The sequence below is a fragment of the Sminthopsis crassicaudata genome, chromosome 4 (genome assembly GCF_048593235.1).
Source record: "Sminthopsis crassicaudata isolate SCR6 chromosome 4, ASM4859323v1, whole genome shotgun sequence".
Classification (NCBI taxonomy): Eukaryota; Metazoa; Chordata; class Mammalia; order Dasyuromorphia; family Dasyuridae; genus Sminthopsis; species Sminthopsis crassicaudata.
In genome coordinates, this window is record NC_133620.1 from 321,101,313 (window position 1) to 321,116,653 (window position 15,341).

Genomic DNA, 15,341 nt, shown 5'->3' on the forward strand with positions numbered 1-15,341 from the left:
AGCAGTCCAACACAACCACACAAGGCAAATGTTGAGCGCCTGAGGCCCAGAATAAGAAATGGGACTTGGCCACACCCATCCAGCATGGGAAGGAAGCTGGCAGTACCAGCCTGTAAAGACAAAACAACTCCAAATAAAGCCTCAAAGGGTGAAATAAGTTGCTCTCCAATTCAAAAGGCTCTCTTGGATGAATTCAAAAAGGATACTAAAAGAGTACAGAAATAGGGAAAGGAATGGAAAGCTTGGGAAAAGAAAACACAAAAATTGTCTGACGGAAATCACTCCTTATAAAATAAATTTGATAAAATAAAAGAAAGCAACCCCTTGAAAAACAGAATTGGTGAAATGAAAATGAGAACAATTCCCTAAAAATAGAATGGGTGAAATGGAAAAAAATCCAATAAATAAAACAACTCGTTTAAAGTCAAATGCAAAAGAAGGTAAAAAAAATGCTAAGTGAAGAAAATAATTGACTAAAAATTAAAATTTAACAAATGTGAGTAGCTTAATGAGATACCAAGAATCAAACAACATCAAAAAAAGGAAGAAAAAGTAGCGTACCTCATCAGAAAAACAACTGACCTAGAAAACAGATCCAGTAGAGACCATCTAAGCATTATTGGATTTCCTGAAAACTATGTTAAAGAAAAGAGCTTAGACAACATCTTTTTGGAAAATCATCAAGGAAAACTGTCCTGATGTCCTTGCACCAGGGAGAAAAATATTCATAGAAAGAATCCGCCCATCACCTCCTGAAACTCCAAAATGGAAACTCCAAGGAATACAGTACTTAAATTCTAGAATTATCAGATTAAGAAGAAAATACTGCAAGTAGCTAGAAACAAATTATGCAAATATGGAGGAGGCACCATCAGCATTATAGTACCTAGCAGCTTCCTCTTTGAAGGATTGAAAGGTTTCAAATATAAAATATTCTGAAATGAAAAAGAACTTGATTTGCTGCTAAAATTCAGCCATTCAGCAAGTAAAATGGGGTAAACATGTTATGAAGAGACACCCAAGACTTATAACAATTTAGGGGGGAAAGGGAGGGGGATGAGCATTCTGTGAATCTTAGTCTCATCGGATTTGGCTCAAAGAGAGAATATCATATATATTAAGCTTCACAGAGAAACTTGTCTCACCCTAGAGGTAAGAGAGGAATGGGAAAAAAAAAAGGTATGCTTGGCATCAGTGAGATTTGGGGGTAATAGAAGAAAGAGCAGAAGTAGAAGAGGAAAGGGTTAAGAACTGGGGAAGGGGCTGTAAATGAGGAGAGCTGTTTGATAGGTAATCAGACTCCAAACACTGGAGAGGAAGGAAAGAGCACAAGGAAAGCAAAACCTTGGGGAACAGGAGATGGTTTAGATTTCTGCATTAGGATGTAGGCCTGGACTCACCCAGCTAATGGGAGAAAAGGTCAGAAGAGAGTGGGGGCTTCTGAATTAGGGTCTATATAATCCAGTATTTGCAGCTTGTGTTTTGCCCTGTAATGATTCATACAAAGTACTAAGACAGTGGAAGTGATAAGAGACAATAATTATCTAATTTAGCATGGTTCAATATGATTGACCTTATCCTACAAGGAGATGTTATGGGCCAGAACTTGAAAGAAGGTAATAAGTGGAATTGAGGAGACAATGATTAAATCTAATTTAGCATTCATTTAATCCTACAAGAAATAATGATTTCCTAGTAATGTAATGATTGGAGTGTGCTCAGTGTACAGCATATAAGCAAGAAGCTCTCAGGGCCAGACCCACAAGGCCACTCATAGAGGCAGAGACAGATTCATTCCATTTTCCACCTTTCTGCTAAAGGTTCTTATACCTCATCCAGAGTTCTCCCAGTATCTGTGACCCTCTACATGTTGATCTTTTTTGTTTTAATTGAAGCAGGTATATACCAGTGTTTAAATCCATCAAGATGGGAGGAATCACACAAGCAAGATGTAATATCATATAAGCAATTAGTAATACAACAAAAATATGAATAAACAAAAAATTCTAAAAATGAGTCCCAGAAGGATGGTGCAGAAAATAACAATTCAAAATAACACATACTACACCTTCAGCAGTCAAGAGACATCCAAAGCCAATCTATTGTCAATCACTTTATGAGTTAGGGAATCCAATGCTTTTCCAGGTTTTGAAGTCCTCCCTCATTCTTTTCATATTTCAAGAAATCCAATGATTCCTGCAGATTGTGAAGTCCTGCATCTGACTCATTGACAATTATTTTTTATGTTTGTGATTTAATTGCCATACACATAGAATTAACTGCCAGGCTCTTTCAGTGGTGGGCACAGTCAAAGATGGAACCACCTGATGTTTCTTGGGTCTTCTTCATTTTGAGGGTCTTCCCTTTTTCAGTCTCTCTCGAATGGACAAGATGTATATGGCTTGTTGGCACCCATCGGGTTACTTCTCCACATGTAAAAATACAAGCAAACCCTCTCTCCCAAGCAGTTAACCTATCAGGTCCTTTCAATTCACCACTTCTTGGCTCTCTCCATATCACCTGGTGATTATCTAAAGATATTGGAGCTGCTTACACTGGACACTACTCTTCCCATGGGTTATAAAACATGTCTGCTGGAGCCAGTGCATCTCCATCAAAAAAAAATTATTTCACAAAATTACTTTTAGAAGTTCTCTAGGGTTGTGGCTTCCCTTTTCTTTTAATCTTGGAGCATCTGTTTCTCCTCTCTACTATTGCCTGTCCTTGAAGATTAAAAGGTATGCCAATGGTATGTGAAATATGATACTGTACACAAAAGGGTGCAAAATGTTTAGAAGTATATGTAGGCCCATTATCTTTTTATTACTTCTGGCCCACCCATAATTGCAAACGTTTTTATAAGGAATTCAATGAGCACTCGGGCTGTCTCTCTTGCTGCTGGTATTGCAAAAGTAAATCCTTAGAAGTTGTCCACTACAACATAAGGCCTGAATGTTTTCATTGGTTAAGGGCCACTGTTCCACCCATACTGATGTAGATCAGTTTTCCATTGAATAGGAACAGATGAGAGTGTTAGAAGGCCTTCCACAGCAACCCTGCCCAAAAAGCTGAAGTACTTAATTGTAATCCTACAAGTTGAAAGATGTCTCTTCCCACAGATTGATAGGGATTTTTTTTAATACAAAAGGAGTGAAAACTCCTGTTTCATCTTCAAATTTCCATCTCAAAGGTGTAGCATCAAGTTCAGCTGCTATTGATCCTCTTATGTCACACATGTGGGTGTTTGTGGTAATCTTTGTCCAGTAACTGGGATATTAGCTACATATCCCCCAGTTTCCCAAATCAGTGCATGGATGCACACTGTTTTGTCACTCTCAGGAGGTGAAATGGTCAAGCCTACTGTGAGTGGAGGCAAAGGATCTATAGGCCAGACAGGGACACGTTTCAGCTCTCCAGGTGATACCTCAGTGGTCCCAGAGGTCTACAGCTCTGTTCTCCCTAATTGTAATCCCCTTTCCCATTGGCTTGCTTAAAGACTTTCTGGGTGTAATAGCAGTTCCCATCATACCCAAGCATTTTTTGCCTGTGATAAAGACAGAGGGTGGACAAAACTGCTGCATGGGGGTGCTTATGGTGTCATTACCGTTCCCACTCCTTCTCTTCTTCCCTTGCCCCCTACCCATGAAGGCAGAGTTGAGGGAGGAGGGTAAGGAGATGGGGAATATCCTAAGGGCACATACTCAGGTGTAGGCAGAATTTAAAATGAGCTTTGAAGGTGAAAATCAAGCACATCAGCAAGATACTTAAAGTTCTTAATACTTTTTATGCCCAGTAGGTCATGTTACTTAAGAAGATAACTCGCCTCTCACCCAATTGGCCATGCCCTGCAAATCTAGAGTAGTAACAAGCAAAATAAATCAGTAAAATATTTTAAAAAGACTTCCTTAGCTTCATCCCAAGTTCTGTACCCTCCAAGGCTACAGACATCAACCCTCTGCTTGTTTTTCTCCTCATACTTCCTGGTTTAACCACCCAAATTAAAATCTTCCCTTGTTTTCCTTAAAACCTATTTTACTCCATTGCACTGTTAGTTGTTCTCCCACTAACTTCCACATCCCTGGCTCCAAACTCTCCTTCTTACAAAGCCACAGAGACTAGCACTCCAGGGCATCTGAGAACCCAGTGATCTGCTTCTGAGTTACTAACAAATTAACTTCTCTGTTAACCTAATATTGCATGCTTCGTTCTTCCCTGGGGAGAGGCTCTTTTCTTAGTATTTGCCCCATTTGTGTTGAAAAATGAAAGGAACTAGATTAGCCCTTATTGATTCTTCCCACTTGCCTATTTTTATACTTACCCAGTTTTCAAGTCAAGAGTACATCTCCTTCAATTCAGCCAAGCATCAGTCAAGTTGATATGTGCAGGACCTCATCTAGAGCCTCATGTTTAGGTGCAAAATGTTGTGCTCTGCTTTTTAGAGCCCCCAAATTGGGGTAACAAAACATACCGTGCTTTCTATAGCCCCCATGCTCAGGTGGTTAAAATATGCCATCTTAGTGGAGAAGTGATGAGGTGGGACCCCTGGGGATGGTGGATAAATGGAGTCTCTTTATTCCCAGTTCTTTTAACCTTTTAAACCCTCATGCCCTTATGTCATCAAAATAAGACTGGGCATGTGCTAAGTATACACTGCACATGTGAGACTACATGAACAACTTGCTATTGCATGTAGATTGCCACCTGATATTACTCTGCTTCAATCACCACACAGGTTGTCATCCACCCCTGACTTCTCAGGAAGTCCAGTGCTCTTAGGGGAGAAGGGGAACTGAAGCTGACATTATTAGCAGGTTCCCTCTAGAGTGAAGAGTCTTATACCTTACCCAGAGTTCTCCCACTGTCTGTGATCCTCTAGGTCATTCTGGCTCATTTTTGGTGTGTGGATATCAATTATTTCCTTCCACTTACTATCACTCTTTCCTCTCTCCCTCCTCTTCTCTCTTTCTTCCTCTCTCCCTCTTTCCTCTGTTTTCCTCCATTCTTTCTCTTTGATACTCCTCCTCCTTGTCCTTCTCCTTCTCTTCCTTCTCTTTCTCCTACTCCTACTACTTCTTCTCTTTTTCTAATTCTTTTCTCCCTTTCTCTCCCCTCTTTATGCTATCTCTCTCCCTCTCTCTCTCTCTCTCTCTCTCTCTCTCTCTCTCTCTCTCTCTCTCTCTCTCTCTCTCTCTCTCTCTCTCCCTCCCTCTCTCTTTCTCTTCCTTTCTCCTTTCTCTTCTTTCAGAGGTATGAGAGAGACAGAAAGGGCAAGTGCATAAGACAGAGGAGAGGAGGGACGGTTTCTTCTGACATGCAGCAAGGAGGCTATTGTCACTGTATCTTAGAGGAAGTTGAGATGGGATAAAAAGTAGAAGGAGCCTGGAAAGAGGATAGGGTATGGAGGGGCTTGTTTGGGTGAGCTTTGGGGTAGTAGTGGCAATGTGATCTGATAGACCCTAGCCTTATTTCTGCCACTGCCTAGATCTAGGCCCTTTGGAGATACTGCTGCAAAGTAGGGAGTTCCCTTTCCCTGGATCCACAGTTAATGGAAAGGAATAAGATAGGTTCACAAGACACAATAATTAATGACTATAGGAATCTAGTGTTTGAGAAACCCAGACTTCTGGGATAAGAACTCACTCAGAATAATTGCCGAGACAACTGGAAAATAGGACAGAAACTAAGCATTGGCCAACATCTAATACCTTATGCCAAGATAATGTCAAAATAGGCTCATGATTTTACATAAAGAGTGATATTAGCAACTTAGAATAACAAAGGATAGTGTACTTCTCTGGTCTGTGAAGAAGGAAGAAACATATGGCCACAAAAACTCAATTATGAAATTCAAAATAGATCACTTTCATTATATTATGCTAAAAAGTTTGTGTCCAAACAAAATCAATGCAGACAATATCAGATGGAAGTAGGAAACTGGGAAACAATTTTTCCATCCAAGGGTTCTGAAAAAGGTTTCAGAAACACTGTTGGATCAAAGGGTATGCACAGTTTGATAACTTTTTGAGCATAGTTCTAAACGGCTCTCCAGAATGGTTGGTTCTGTCCACTATTCCACCAACACTGCATCAGTGTCCCAGTTTTCCCACATCCCCTCCAACATTCATCCTCATCTTTTCCTGTCATTTTACACAATCTGACAGGTGTGCAGTGGTATCTCAGATTTGCCTTCATTTGGATTTCTCTGATCAATAGTGATCTAATAGCAAATTCTACTAATTGCAGCTTAGGGCTAGATACCTTATTTCTAAAAGTTTACTAGCAATTACACACATAAGAAAATTTTTGTTTAACATGTTTTATATGTTTAAGTTTATAGTGGTGCAATGGACCAGTCACTAAACAAGCTTTTACATTCTTAGTAAACACATTCTTAGCTTTGGTTCTAAAATCCTAAAAAAGCTCATTTCTCAGGCCTGATAACCTTAGGTACCCTGATGGCTTCAAGAAACCTGGCAAGCTTACAAATTAAGGGGAATTGACAGAGACCCCAGAGAAGGGGCTTAGCTTGCTCTTGCCCATCATAACTATTCTTAATGTTGTCATGGGATATGTTGTGATGTCAACTATTCTTAATGTTGTCATGTAAAAATAGGAGTCAAAAAAAGAGATAACAAAAATATGTACCTAGTTTTTTTTTTTTCTTTTTCCTTTCTCTCACAATGGGGTAAATTCCTTGAATTGTCTGCAATGGCTTTGAAATTTTTCTTGCAATCTTAAAGCGACTGTCATACTTTGAAATCATCCCTCTGAAATTTTTGAGAAGCTAAGATGTTATTTTAATTTTAATCGGTTAATTTTCTATCTGTAGTCCACAGCTTTCCCAGAGCTGAGTTCCACAGGAAAAAGTTAGGCATTTTCCCTGTCAAGGATGCTAGGAAATCTTTCACAGCTTTTTAACTACAGCATCAAAGGTTTTTCTTGTTGGCTGCATTTTAAACCTTTCTAGGTAGCAGAATCCAGCTCACAAAAAAAAAAAAAAAAACCAAAAAACAAAAACAAAAAAAAACCATAATACAGACATTCTGCACAAAGGCTCAGACAGAGACAAAAATGTTTGCTTTTGTCTATGTTTGTTGTGGAATTGGCCTTAAAGGGGATCAAACTTTATAGTGCAATGCCCTATTGTGTAATACCAACATGGTGGAGAAAACTTAGAAACTCTGATCAGTGCAATGTTTGACTGTGATTCTAGGGGCACATGATGAAGCACACCACCCATCTCCTGAATTTGAAGAATCTGGCCTCAGATAGATATTATCTGTAGAACTCTGGGCAAGTCACTTAACCTTGCTTGCCTTGCTTTCCTCATCTGTAATATAAGATGGAGAAGGAAATTGCAAACTGTTCTGATATCTTAGCCATGAAAACCTCAACCGGGGTCGTGAAAATACATGATTGAAAAATGATTGAACAACAATATAGGCATGTGTATTTATATAAATAATACACATAAGCATATATATGCATAGATAGATAGATAGATAGATAGATAGATGTACACATGCATTCACAAACATATAAGCATATGTTTTTGTGAGTGATCACAGTGCCTTTTTTTTTCTTCTCTTGAGAGTTTTGGGCTCTCAATTGGAGTAGACATTCTGACATACTCCTCAAGGCAGCTGTAGTACAGTGGAAAGAAGACTAGGCTTAGATTGAAGAAAACTGGACTAAAACACTTTCTAGCCACATGACTATGGACAAGGGACTTAACCTCTATTTATCTGTTTCCTTCACTATAAAATGGGAATAATAGCACCTACCTCCCAGAGTCCTTGTCTCATAATGTTTGTGAGTGCTTATTACGTGCCTGGTACACAGTGGGCTCTTAATAAATAATTATTTCCTTTCTTCTTTGCTTCTGAACAGAATCTGATGGAATGAAAACACTCTTCAGCTCAAGATAGACTGAAAACCCTTCAAGTACAAGGTCAGTCTCACTGGGATGAAATAGGTGTTAAGCCTAGGTAAGACAGACTCTGGTAAAGCTGGTGATAGGGTCTTCATCACAGCAAATCAGCAACTAAGAACCTGGCCCTGGCTCAATACAGGAGCAAATCAGGGGAGGGGGGCAACTTCCAGGCCCAGATCAGAAGGCAAACTCTGAGAAACCAGGCTGTTTTTTGCACAGAGCAAGCACATTTACCCCATACAAACACAAAGGTCTCCTGTACTCAAAAAGCCAAGGCCCACAGTTGTTCAGGAAGCTTTGTTTCAGCCCAGTGACAGAGCTTGACCATATAAGCAAAAAAAAGAGGAAACCCCCCCCAAAAAAATGAGCAAAAACCAGAAAAGAAGCTTGACCATGCATAGTCACTATAGTGACTGGCAGACCAAAACACAAATTCAGACCTGGACAGAATAACCACAAAGAGAGGAAAGTTGGGCTCAAGCCCAAAGAAGCGTCTCAGGCAATGCTCATGAAGGACTCCAAAAAACAAAGAAAAGTGTTAGGAGACAAAAATGAAAAGAAGAATTAAGAGGTATGCATGAGGGAAAGGAACTCTGGAGAAATTAACTCCTCAAAAAGTACAATAAACCAAATGAAAAAAGAGATACAAAATATAACAGAAGAAAATCACACAGTACAAACTAGAACAGGGCAAATGGAAGCTAGTGACTTTGTGAAACATAAAGAATCAACCTAACTAACTGCAAAAAACTAAAACATTATAGAAAATGTGAAATATTTCATTGGCAAAAAAGTCCACCCAAAAAATAGATCCAGGAGAGACAAGTTAAAAATGATTGGTCTACATGGCCTTCAGGCCATGAAAATAAAGAGCCTGGATAGCATTCCACAAGAGGTCATTAAGGAAAATTGTTCCAGTATTCCAGAAATGCAGGGGGATATATGCATTGAAAGAATCCATCAATCACCACTGCAAAGAGATCACACTCAGTACCCACTCTCCTCTCTCTGGCTATAGAGGCATTTTTTCATCACAAGATCACTGGAAGTGGTCTGAATCCCCAAATTGTAGATGGGAGCCATGTCCATCAGAATCAATCATAGGATACTCTTGCAGTTGCCACCTATAATGATCTCCTGGTTCTGCTCATTTCACTTAGCATCAGTTCGTGTAAATCTCTCCATTGCTCTCTGAAATCATTCTGCTGATCATGTCTTATAGAACAAAAACATTCTATAACTGTCATATACAATAATTTGCTCAATCTCCAAGTGAGGGGCATCTCCTCAGTTTCCAGTGAGAAGAAATTCTTTTTAAAAAGTCAAATCAAATCAAAAAGCCTAAGGAGTATAAGTTTTGGATTTCTTGGTTACCTTTATGAAACTTCAATTTCAGTGGAGAGATGAAGATGAAACCAGGTTTACAAGGGATTATGAAGGGAGAGAGTGAGGAAGTGCATGTTTCAGTCTTGTAAGTTTATTTTTAATACGCATTGCTTTATGAATCATGTTGTCAGAGAAAAACCAGAGCAAAAGGAAAACAAATGGGAGAGATTAAAAAAAATAAAAAATAAAAAATAAACATAGCATGTGATGATTGACATTCATTCTCCTTAGATCTTTTTCTGGACACATATGTCATTTTCTGTCCAAATATTTTTTGGAATTGCTTGGGATCACTGAGCTGTTTTAGAAATACCTAGTCTTCCACAGTTGATCATTGACTATTCTTACTGTTGTTGTGTATGATGTATTCCTGGTTCTACTTGTTTAACTCAACATCCATTCATGTAAATCTTTTCAAGGCTTTCTATAATCAGCTGTAATCAGAGTTCCAAACTTTTTTCTTTCTATCCCTTCATTTCCTGCTCCCCCAAACTATAAGGAATTTGATAAAAGGCTATACATGTGAAATCATTTTACATATATGTCCATATTACTCATGTTATGAAGAAGAACCAGAACAAAATGGAAAAACTACAAGAAAAAAAATTTTAAGTGAAAATAATATGCCTTCTTTGGATGGGGATTTATTATCTTGAAGTATTAATAAATTCATTTTTCTTATATGAATTTGTTGTATTTGATTAGGTCTCCAAGGCCTAATCTAGATTTCTTTTATGATTCTGGTAAGCCTAGCCAGGATATTGGGGATGTGGCCCTTTGCCCATGTGACTGTCCCCGAGAATCTACTCTGATTTAGATCTTAGATCTTTGTCGAGTGCCGGATCAGTCTGTGAAGGAAAATGGTTGGAGAATTAAATTTCCCAAACTTTGGAAAGATAAAGACAAATAATTTTGCAACTCAACATTTAAAGTTTCCTTCTCATTTGTGCATGAAGAAATGGAAACTGCAAAGAGGCAAATGAGTATAGTTCTTACCCAACAAAACAAAACGTTCAGTGATGGGGTGAATGGAACCAGTGAAAAACATGTCCCTGGCAGCATCCCAGTATCTGTATACACCCCAGTGAGGAGCAAGCTGACCCTGTAGAATGATCTTGTACACACAGACCTATCCTGTACTGATGTCCACTTGTTCCTTATAGGATCTGAGAGTTCAGCTACAGACAATAACTTCCCAAGGCTATCTTATGCAAAGCAGAAGGCTCATGTCCCCCAGTTGACTCATGACATCCACATTTAGCATAGTTAGGACACCACCTTCAGGCTCCTTTTCCATAAAAGGTTCCACCTTCCTCCTTGTTCCCCCTTGTTGCCTGCCTTATGGCTTTATAACTGGGCTTGACCTTGAGTGATTTGAGATCTGAATTTATTCCAGAATTCATTCCCACCTTCTGAACTTGCTGTATTTCATCAGGACTGGTGCGATGTCATCAATAAGATTGATATGAATTTAGTGCAGAGTAAGCCTTGGGCTGATTCCCTATTAGTCAAACTGTTACTTGGAAAAAGGAAAATTGCCAGGAAACCAGGACTGCTCAAGCCTCATTGCCAAGACTTGAGCAGGAGGGCTTGAGTTTGGAGAATTGGCCGAGCCAATTTGGCCATCTAAATAAAATCGATTCTTGCAAACTGAACATTTTCAAAACCAGAGTAGAAAACCCAGAGCCTCAGAGGATAGGAAAAAGCAAAGAAACAAATGCCCATGGCATTCTTTAAAAACCACTTTAGCAGAGAACAGAGAATGAAGAAAGATTTTGGGTGGACCCCCAAAACGGGTGATACAAGTAATGAGGGGGGCTTGATGGGCTTTGCACTTAAGAACTCCTCAAGTGAACACAAGGTGGTTTTTTTTTTGTTTTTTTGTTTTGTTTCATTTTTTGTTTTTTTACCTTAGAGGACTTAGCAGGGGACACTTCTGCCATAAAAGAAATTGGTGTGTGAGAGCACAAAAAGAAAGCTTAGAAGGTGGAATCTCAAAATAGATCTCCCAGCCTTGGATAATCGAAGATTCTGTCTATCTTAAGTCTTGACTATGTTGGAAACTGCAAAGAAAAAGAATTACAAGAAAATGTAGGAAATCTTTATATCTTGATTTATACAAATATGTGGCATTATAAACTAGACAGTAAAAATTATGACTACAATATCATCTCATTATTGTATTTCCAGATTAGGATGCAAAGATTTTGAAACCACTCAAATATCTTGGTGGATGGTTGAGGTTTGCAGCTGGAATTAAGATTGAGTGCAAACAGCACACACCTCTGGGCCCTTCTTGGAGGGCAATAGATATCTTTTGTTCTTGAAGAAGGTGACTTCACCTACTAGAAAATAAGCAGAAATAAATAGAGTTTGAAATGATTCAGCAGAATTTGCTTGCTTAGGTAAGCTAGTAGCAAACTCACCTAAGGTGAAATAGACTGTGCAACTCCAGAAGTAAAGGGACACTAATGAATTGGCACTATATAGGGAAATCTGAAGAGGAAAGATTCAGTGGAATGTTAAGACTAAAATATGATTGAGAAATAAGATGAGACGAACTTAATAATGAACGTAAAGAGAAATGAGGAATCACAATGCAAAATGAAAGATGAGTTTCAAAGTTTGTTGGTGATGTCTTTTGTGCTGGAAGATGACCAAAATGGCATTACCAAGTAGGGGACACACATACAGTGTGTCCCTCTGTGTCTGATCAGACCAATATGATCTAGAAAGGTTCTACCACAGGTTGAGCACAAATGGTCCATATCAACCTTTGGAGTGGAGTTCTCTCTAAATTTGCATGTCTCATGTTTCTTTGGAGCTACTGCAATTCTACTTGGCTCATGAAGCACAGATCCTTCTTTGATGTGGATGTGCTGGGCAGTTCTGTGCCAGTATCTCCCATGTGTCACAATCCCTTCCAGAGATATTCAGAGAGACCTTAAGATTGTCCTTGTATTGCTTCTTTTGACTTCTGTGTGAGTTAATGTGTGTGTGTGTGGGGGGGGGGGAATAGAAGGAGAAAAATTTGGAACACAAGGTTTTGATAAGGCAAATGATGAAAATTCTCTTTGTATTTGAAAAAGCAAGAATCTAATTAACAAAAGTATGACTTATATAGTAGTGTGAAAGAAGTTCAAAACACTTGATTAACTCTTAAATAGTTACGATCTGGGCTTTTATGTCTTAAATGGTCAAGAAGCTAATTTGAACTCCCTCTATTGGAAAATCCATTCATTTTTCCATCATCCACCAGCCAAATCTCCCTCTGCCAATCCTATTAAGAAGGTGATAATCAACATCACTTCATAAAAGTTTACTATAAGTTAAGAACCAGAGATATAAAGAAAAAGCACAAATAGTCCCTACTTTCAAAAAACTTATTTTTTAATAGGGAAGGCAATGTACACATCAATAGGCCCTTCAACAATAAATAAATTCAAGAAAAGGCAGCTAGGTGGTGCAGAGAACTAGGCTTGGAATTGAGAAGGCTTGAATTCAAATCCAGCTTCATATAGTTACTAGTTGTACCCTGGACAGTTCACATAATATCGCTTACCTCAGTTTCCGCATCTATCAAAAGACCTGGAGAAGGAAATGGCAAACCACTCCCATACCTTTTCCAAAAAAAACACATCAAAGTCAAATGGAATCATAAATAATTAGACATGATTGAACCTATTGAAAAATAGTTATTTTCAGATAACCTTAAAGAAGAGACCATTAGCATCTGGCAGTGTAAGCAAAGGACTTCTTTTATAAATTGATACATTTGCCTTAGATTTGAACGGAGTAAGGAATTAAAAAGATGGAGGCTAGAACAGAGGATGTTCCAAAAATAGTTGATGGACCTATTTACAAGGTTCAGAGATAGGAGATGGAATGTTCTTTGTTTCTGTGTGTATGTGTGTATGTGTGTATTTGTGTGTGTGTCAAAATGATGGCTAACCTACAGAAATAACTAATTTTAGAATAACCTATTGTTTCTCACTGTGAAGAGAAATTACATGCTGTTATTTTTTAAATTATAGTATTTATTTACCAGATGTATGCATGGGTAATTTTACAGCACTGAAAAATGCCAAACCTTTTGTTCCAATTTTTCCCCTCTTTCCCTTCCACCCCCACCTCCAGATGTCAGGTTGACCAATACATGTTAAATATATTAAAGTATAAATTAAATACAATATACATCCTGTCATTATTCTAGAGCACCAAGATGCTTTTGTGTTAACATGTGCTTTCCAGTGGTATAGAAATAAATACCCTAGACAGGAGGAGAGTAGAACAGTTTAATCATGCCCTTTTATTTTTAACCTGTATTGTTTTGTCAATCGTATTGGAAGAACAAAATCAGAGCCAAAGGGAAAAACCATGGGAGAGAGAAAAAAAATAAAAGAGAATAAAGAAGTGAACTTAGCTGTTGTTTCTGAATTCTTTTTCTGACTGGAGAGGACATCTTCTTTTCAAAGCCCACTGGGATTTCTTGGGATCACTGAACCACTGGGAAGAACCCAGTCTTTCATAGTTGATCATTGAACATTCTTGCTATTATTGTACATACAATGTGTTCCTGGTTCTGCATGTTTCACTCAAAATCAGTTCATGTAAATCTTTACAAGACTGGAACCTTCTGGAGCCAGTAAACCCAGAGGATAAGAGTACAGAAAAGAAATTAATTTGAAAGAAGACAAGAAAGATTGGAAGAGTTTGGAGGGTTAAGGACTGTGAGAAGAGGAGTTTATAGCTGATGTTCAGGCACTCATGAGTGCTCTAGAGTCTACTGAGTAGGAACTTCATTTTCCCAAACATGAAAAGTTTTTGGTTCTTGGAGGCAATCAGGGTAGAATGACTTGCTAGCAAGTATCTTAAGTCAGATCTGAGCCCAGGTCCTGATTTCAGGTGTGGTACCCTCTTTTCTTCACCACCTAGTTTCCCATGAGAATATTTTCCTGGCAATAGGAGTCAGCTGCTCAAGGAACATTGAGTAAGCCAGGAAGGGTAGATCATGCTCATAAAGGGAATGGTTCCTGAGAACTCAGGTTCCTCAGAACCACAACATACTTCAGGGATCCCAAAGAGTCTTCAAAGATTGAAAGGACTGAACGCCACAAACAATACCACAGTATCTTAATCTGCCTTTTCGTTAAGTTTCTCTTGTCCCCTCTTTCCTTCATGTTGCCTTGTTAAGTGAAATGGATTTCTGCACCCAGTTGCATGTGTTTGAATTTTTCTTCCTTTGAGCATTTTGGAGTAGAATGAGGTTGAAGTGTCAGTTGCTCCCCATTCTTGCTTGAAAAGATGTTCACTTATACTCTTTGACAATACGAACAAGAACCACCAGTACAGTTATGATCCCCACTGGAAATCTTCTATTTGAAGTGTTTTTTCTTTGATCTGGACTCTCTGACCTTTGGCAATGATATTCCCTGAAGTTCTCAGTTGAGGGGATTTCTTTGAGGATGTGATCAGTGGATCTTTTTCTACTTTATTTATCCTTAGGTTCTACAAGATCTGGACATTTTTCTTTTGATGGCAGGTGGAAATGGGATGTGTAGACCTTTTTTTTTGGTTGGTTTGTTTTGATGCTGGCATTTCACTACTCTGAAGCTTTGGTTTTCCAAGTCATTTATTTTGCTATTACATACTTGATATTTATTCTCTAGTAAATTTCTAGCTTGCAGGCTAGCTGTAAAATGTCCAGCACAACCACAGGAGGGAAGTAGTGAGCCCCTGAGGCCCAGAATGAGAAATGGAACTTGGCCACGCCCACCCAGCATGGGAAGGAAGCTGGCCACACCAGCCCCTAAAGGCAAAACAACTCCAGATGAAGCCTCAAAGGGTGAAATAAGTTGCTCTCCAATTCAAAAGGCTCTCTTGGAAGAATTCCAAAAGGATACTAACAGAGAGTAGAAAAATAGGGAAAGGAATTGAAAGCTTGGGAAAAGGAAACGCAAAAATTGTTAGAATTCCAACCAACCATTCTGGAGAGCAATTTGGAACTGTGCAGAAAGGGCTA